At 42.0% G+C, this 7,404-nt stretch overlaps 1 pseudogene across 1 annotated transcript; it reads right to left on the reverse strand.

Annotated features, from left to right (window-relative positions):
- Positions 1 to 1,182: 1,182 nt before the first annotated feature.
- Positions 1,183 to 5,265, reverse strand: LOC101025448 (annotated as a pseudogene). The gene is made up of 2 exons (XR_004183409.1): positions 5,038 to 5,265; positions 1,183 to 3,642 (listed from the first exon to the last, which is right to left on the reverse strand). The product of XR_004183409.1 is annotated as an uncharacterized protein KIAA0087-like (transcript).
- Positions 5,266 to 7,404: the final 2,139 nt, after the last annotated feature.

The following is a 7,404-nucleotide window of genomic DNA, read 5'->3' on the forward strand; positions in this document are numbered from 1 at the left end:
TTAAATTGTGCCTGCAGTATTGAATTCAGGGAAAGAGCTGTGGGCTGGAGATAAACCATGCTGGGCTACTCACCAACTTTGGCAAAGCTATGTGTTTTCTGAGACGTGTAGTAAATTTGTTAGAATACAGCAGGTCCACACACACAAAAAATGAGCACTTCATATCTTAATTAAAAAAATGTCTGGTGTCATGGCATGTAAGGCCTGCAGAGATGTAAATGCAGACAAAATCCACATGTGAAATGGAGCTGTATTTCCTACTTAAGTTTAAAGTCATTTCACTAAAGATGCTGCTTAATACCAGACACATTTAAAACAAAACGAAAGTCCTCAACACAGGGGTTTTCATTAATTTTGTTTTGTTTTGGTTTTTATTCTTGTTTGTTTGATTTTGCAAAGGAAGGAAGAAAAGGAGAAAGCAAATCAAACTCTGTAAAGAACACGTGTGTACTTCTAGAATATCCAAAGAATGTCCCCTTTCATTCCATATGAAGATCAGACCTTAACTATTCTGGCTGATCAGTAGAAACATACATATGACTTATTTTAGAAAGCAAATGAATATACTTCAATCAGTTTTTAAAATGCTGCAGGCTTTGAAAAAACACTTGACTATAAAGCACATGCCTTCCATTTCAAGTTTATTCTCTTGGGTTTGTTTTCTAAATCCCCTGTACAAGAGAGGCTGACTCGGGGAAAAAAAGAAATTGCTGTCATAGTTCTATGGCATCCACGTGATACGCCTTATGTTAATTCCTACTCACTGCCTCTTTGCATATGGGCAGGCCCACTCTGCTCCAGCTGTTGGTCCTTGTTTCTTTAAGGCCATTTTCAGGCACAGAACACAATTTATTTTCTCTTCCTTTTCCTTGGCATCCTAAGGCTGTTATGAGAATTAAAATTGAAGTAAAATGCCAAGGAGATAGTGGGTGCCCAAAAATGCTAGTCTAGGCTGGACGTGGTGTGGCTCACGCCTGTAATCCCAGCACTTTGGGAGGCCAAGGAAAAGGAAGAGAAAAGGCCAAGAAAGGGTGGATCACAAGATCAGGAGTTCAAGACCAGCCTGGCCAAGATGGTGAAACCCCCGTCTCCACTAAAAATATGGAAATTAGCCGGACGCGGTGGCAGACACCTGTAATCCCAGCTACTTGGGAGGCTGAGTCAGGAGAATCGTTTGAACACGGGCGGCAGAGGTTGCAGTGAACCGAGATCACGCCACTGCACTCCAGCCTGGGCAACAAAATGAGACTCTATTAAAAAAAAAAATGCTAGTCTACCTGCTCCCACTTCATCACTGAGTACAGGTCATGAAAGCAAAATCTGCAAGGTATCCCAGCCTCGCAGGTTCCCCGGCGGAAGTCTAAGCTGCTGTGCTCAATGGTGCGCAGACTCTTCGGCTCTGCAGTGAAATGTCTAGACCTTGCTATTCGGGGGAGTCCAGGACTCCGCTTCCTCCCCTGTTTCTCTTCCCTTCCTCACCCCTGGGCTCCCAGGGCTCTCCCTCCCAGCCCATCCAGCTGTCGTGGCCTCCAGGCGACAGGTTTCTGCATCACACTTAGCAGCAGTCTGTTTAAGCCTACGTTCTCTATTTTTAAAAGCTTGCTTGAAAGTCTAAATGGCTCCCATTTTGGCTTTAGTAAGACAAATACGGGCTAAAATACGCAGTGCCCCTTAAGTATGATGGATACTCAGGACCCTCTGAAGTTTCCCATCGCCAAAGACTGGCTTCTCAGGGTGGCAATTTTTCTACCATGTTATTTATGTGGTGGTTTTACTTCTAATTATGGCTCATCATGGCTGTTAGTGCTGAGCAGTAAGAGAGCAAACTGCATTGTACTGCCATTTAACTCCAGCCCATAAAATGGGCAATAAAACCGAGGGTTTAAAAACCGAACAAAACAACAAAAAAAACTTTCTGTGACAAGCTCACATCCGCTTCTGCCATTCTCAGGCTGGAAACTCTCACTGAGGAAACACATAGGGGCAGGTAACTTCGGGGGCCTGGGCGCCTCAAATTTCAGCTTTCAGCAATCCTTTATTGTAGACAAAACAATCCCAGACCTCAGATATAATTAACACATGCCAGGTTTAATCAGAACCAGTGTACTTCGTTGTTTAGAAACTAATGAAGGCAAATAGATGTTACTTAACACTGTAAATAATGAAAGGTCTTTTGTTGTTCTCAATTTTGATTACTATTTTTTGATGCTAAGAAGAATGCCACTTGGTGTGTGTGTAAACAAAGAAGATAAATGGCTGGGATGAGAATGAGTTGTCCACAATCTGATTAAAGCGATAGAGCTGGCTCCTAGGAAAACCTCACAGGGCTTAATGATTGGGTTGTTGTTCTTAATATGTCTAATGTTCACTCTTAAAGAAATCAAGAAAAATGTTAAGAGGCTCCTGATATTTCACCGTGGCAGTGGGCTGTCAGAGCTTCCAACAGGAAAAGAACGTTCTCTGTGGCTGGAGCACAGTGTCCAGTCATGTAAGCTAATTTGCCCAAATGATATTAGGAGGCATTTTAAAATCTAAATCTGCTCCAATTCATTCACTCTGCTGGCGAGCCATCAGGGACAAGGCAAGGACAGGCTCGGTTTTGTTGAAGTCATGTTGTGGTAAAACAGCTGGGAAACTCTCTATTTTTCTTTTTCTTTGGTTAGTTCTTTTCCTTCTTGACAAAATGCTCCTGGATTCCGTTAAATGACTGCTAGTGTTTGGATAATAAGTGCATTACTTAAAAGCCTGTGTATCCTCTAGCCTGTTAAGATATTAAGGAGGAAGCTTAGACTCATAGTTGTGCTCTGCAAGAGCTCATTCTGGTCAAATGTCATTACTTAACCCTCCTGTCTTATAGTGTGAGTTCTGTGGTTGTGTGTTTGTGTGTGTGTGTTCATGCAACAATTACTCATGATTAAGTAGTGCTGTACTCTTAGGAAGGTCTGTGTGCATTGTGCATTTCCTCCAGTATACAGTCATCATGGAACTTGCAGATCTCCTAATAAATTTCAGGATTACCCCAATAATATTAGGTCATTAGGATCTTTGTTACCTTTGAAACTCCAAATTGGACAATTAGATTTCAGATGGACAGGAATTGAATTATTCTGCTTATTTTAAGCCAGCAACCCAAATGATTTTGAATACTCCCATTTCAATTCAACAAATAGGTATAGATAGCCCACTGGGTGCTAGTGTCCTGTTTTGTGGATGAGAAGCTGAGGTTCGGAGAGGTTAAATAACTTCCCCAAGACAATTAGCAGGGTGGGTAGTCAGTAGCCTAGTCCTAACTTTAAACAAAATCCATCAGATTCTCAAGTTCATACTCTTCCTATCACCCTATGTACGTCAATCATCAGTTAAACCTCTGTGTTTCAACCAATATTAAATGTCTCAGACCGGGCTCTTTTCTTGGTAGTGTTCATGAATCTGATAGAAGCAAGCAACTGACCCTTTCTGAGTCCAAAAGAAGGAGCAGTTGGCAGGGATGTGGCCAAATTCCTCCCCATACCATGGTGAGAGGGGTGCTTCAAAGTACTTCTCGGTCCCCCAATGTGTCTGCCTCCTCTTTCTCTCACAGATCAGCATTTGACTTTGGTCACTTTGTAAGCCCAACAGACTGAGGTTGGATTCCCAGAGACCCTGGGAGGACCACGGGGTAGAAAGGAAGAGAAAGAGAGAGTGAGAGTGAGAGTGAGCAAGAGACAGAGTTTGTTCTCTTTCTGTCTTTTCCAACCTTTTTCCCCCTCCTGCTGGCCTATTTTAGAGCCATGTTGTCACACATTGGCACACCAATTTGAGGGCAGAGAGGGAATGACAGAAGATGAAACAAAATCACAGCTGTATTAGAGACTTCTCATTTTTGAACAAGATGTGGAAAAAGGTTGAAACTAAGCTGCTTTCTCTTGGAAAATGGTTGCAGTAATTTTAGGGGCAGGTTTTTAGCATCTGAACGTATTAGCTGAAGTATTTGAATATAATGAGCTATGCTGCATGGGGGAGTGGAAAGGGGCCAAGGATAGGTGGGACAGTTGGAGTGGTCTTGGGCAAGCCACTTCACCTCTCTAGGCCTCAGTTTTCTCTTCTTCCCCAGGTACACGTTGAGCCAGACAATCCCTGAGATTTCACAGGAAAGCAGTGAGGAGCAGAGCAGCACACTACACTGCAGTCAGCTGAGTGGCCTGAACCTTAGCTCTGTCACTTAGCTGGAGCTGTGTGACCTGGGTTGAGTTACTCAATTTCTACGAGGCTTAGTTTCCACCTCTGTGAAATGGGGATAAGGTGTCTGCCTCAAAGGGTCATTAAGGGGGCTAGATTGGCAAATGCACAGGCAGCTTCTGGAGAAGGCATTTTCCCAGGACTAGGAAGAAGAACTGGTGAGTGGGATGCTTTGAAGGTGAGCAAAGGAGGATAACTGGTCTATGAAGAATTTCAGACTGGGAAAGGCCTGACCTTGGAGTGGGTTGGGGGTGCTCTGGGCAACCCTTTTCAAGGGAGGAGAAAATGGAGTAACTGTCAGAAAATAGGGTGCCTCGATGCTAAGCTCTGTGGGGACATTGCCTTGGAGGAAGAAAAAGAAATCTTGGAACCCCTCTCTGTTTACTACTTTTCATTTCTTAATTCTTTATCTATAATGAAGATGGGAAGGTTTACAACTTTGACGGTTCTATTTATTTCTACCATTTTCACCTAAAACAATACAAGGAGCATCAATTATTTCCACCCTGGTTTCAACTGCAACTGGATAAAGTCGGTTTAATTAAACATGTTCCATGTCTGAGGGTCTGTTTTGTTTCTCTGTCTGTCTGTCTGTATCTCTCTTTCTCTACCACCAACCACCACACCATCCTTGTCCCCTTCTTCCTTCTCATCTCCATTTTCCAATCTCACAGCTGGGCCCAGGAAAACACGGAATAAGGACCCAGTGAACTAAAGGGGCTGAAGCCATGACTAGGAATCATGTGTGTGAAGAAGCCCAGAAGAGCAAATCCTCCCCAGAAGGAAACACGGAGACCGCTAAGGAAGGAGGGAGGATACCTTCTGTTCCTGTGTTCAGGCTCTAATGCGTCCAGGTCACAGGAGGCTGCCCCTCCAAGCAGAGAAAATGATCTGTCCCTATCAGTGCCAGGTGGAGGGCAGGGGATTTCGCATCTGAGCAAGGGATGGGATGACTCCCAAGCTTCCGTTCTCCCTAGAGTTCCTCCTCAGGGTCTCTGTGGACACAGAGGAGGAAGCAGGAGCTTTGTTTGCATAGTCGTGGTCAAATATTTATATTTGTTTAGGATTTGCTTCTATAGAATGTTTTTGTCATTCAAATCTATTTCCAAAATAAATCTGGATCTCTTATATAAGAAAATGCAATGAAAACACCAGGATAAAGAAAGCAGAACTGAAATTACTGAAAAGGAGCAAAGGAATTAGATGTTGCCAGGCATCTGAGATGAGATGATTAAAACAGCGAGGTGGCTCTGAGCTAAGGCAAAAGGCAGAATCTGGGGCAACACAGTTTATATCATCTGACAACATAAAGCATGCACATCCTTTGTGTCGAGCCACACTGCTTCCTGGAACAAACTCAAGGCAGAATTTATTACCTGGGTTCCTGTTTAAGTGCATGTTGAATGACCAGTTGACGAAAGCCTTCAAATAGAGTTTTGCAAAAGAACAAAGAATGAGACATAGAGTACCGACCCTCTCTGAAAGGGTTCTAGAATTAAGATTACAGAAGCTGACCCAACATTTGCTCACTACATTTTAAATTGAACTTAATACCACCTTTTAAAAAATAACCACTTTTAAAATAATTTTTGCTTATATCAAAAGTAATACATGTTAATTGCAGGAAATTTGTAAAATACAGCTTAAAAGAGAGGCGGCGGGAGGAGAGAGAGAGAGAGAGAAATCTATAATTTATCACTCACCACTATTGACAGTGTCATCTTCCTATGTTTTTGTTTATGCATAGCTATGCATATCTATTTTGCAAAGATAATAAATTGCTGTACTATATCTTTTAAACTTTTTTATTTAATAATGTACTATGAATATTTCCCATTCAATTAAATACAATGACACTGAATGCTTATGATACTGTATTGATATTAATACTGTAGAATACATCCGGAAGATATTATTACAATATGTTTAACCAATCCCCTGGGTGCTAGATATTTGGGTTTCTAATATTTCATCTTTTTAAATTCTGTGATGAACATCTGGTGCTGTTCTCAGGGTACCCTCCATGACCAGTTGTGTTTCAGAGAAGGCAGGTCTGGTCTATTCAAGGCCAGGATCCCCCGGAGGTCAATACATTATTTGCCCAGTGAATTGTGGGCATATCTATACTTTTTGCACTTTTCCAGACAGGAAGGAGGAAGTAGTACTGAGAACCCCCAGTCTTGGGTTAAGGAGCATTCTCTGGGCTGCTTAGGGAAGAAGATTTCTATCCCAAGGTCCTGCAGCCGTGGGATGGGTAGGAGGGGAGCAGAGAAGAGAGTGTGGGGCCAGCGTGGAGGCAGCAGGGAGGGGTCCCTCATGGCCACTGATCAGAGCCCTCATATTCCTTGTGGGGAGGCTCTAATTTCTCCAGAGATGCTTCTCTACCTGGAGGTCTGTCCTGTGTCGGGAGCATTAGTGGCCCTGCAGAGAGGTGGGACGTATTTGGATACTCCTACTTGTAGTGAGTTTGTTGCCTCCCAAAAGGTGTGTGGCATTTCTAAGTTGTTCTGCTTTTCCATGGTTCTTCAGAAGACTTGAATGTGGTTTGTAATCTAGGCACCAAAATTGAAATTCCCTCCAAAGAGCCACACGAATAAATGACCTCCCATACCATCAAGTTCTCTCTACGCATGGCAATCCCTAGTTAACCTCAAACAGATAAGAAGAGAAAGTATTTTTCATCAGTGACAAGGAAAGTTTTTTCTGGCTAATGTTGTATAGTGGCAAATGCAACTAAAAAACACCCCCAAGCATGTCTTTATTCATTTGTACACATCCAACAACATCACTTTTAAGTACGCATAGGTAGGATAAATATTAAATCATTAAATATCTGAAGTTATTGTAATCCTATTCCAGCACTCTTCTTTTTCGCTACATTAAAAAAAAAAATTTCTGGACTGTGCTTCAACCTCAAAGGACATACCTTGGAAATAATATTTCATTAAAGACATTGTTAGAGCAACTTTTATTATTCATTAGTGTGTTTTAAAGTGGACCTGAACAGAAAAGCTTTTTGCTAAAGTAAAAATACATCCATTTCTATGATCTAATTGTGCAATTTGTTAGAATTTCTATCTATCAGTTCAAAGGGAAACTTGGTTTCAGTGAATTTGTTTTTAATAAAAATGTGCTATCTGTGATAAATATATTTCACTTTGTTCAAATGGATTTGATTGGGAAAAC

This window comes from Papio anubis, chromosome 4 (assembly GCF_008728515.1).
Source record: "Papio anubis isolate 15944 chromosome 4, Panubis1.0, whole genome shotgun sequence".
NCBI lineage: Eukaryota > Metazoa > Chordata > Mammalia > Primates > Cercopithecidae > Papio > Papio anubis.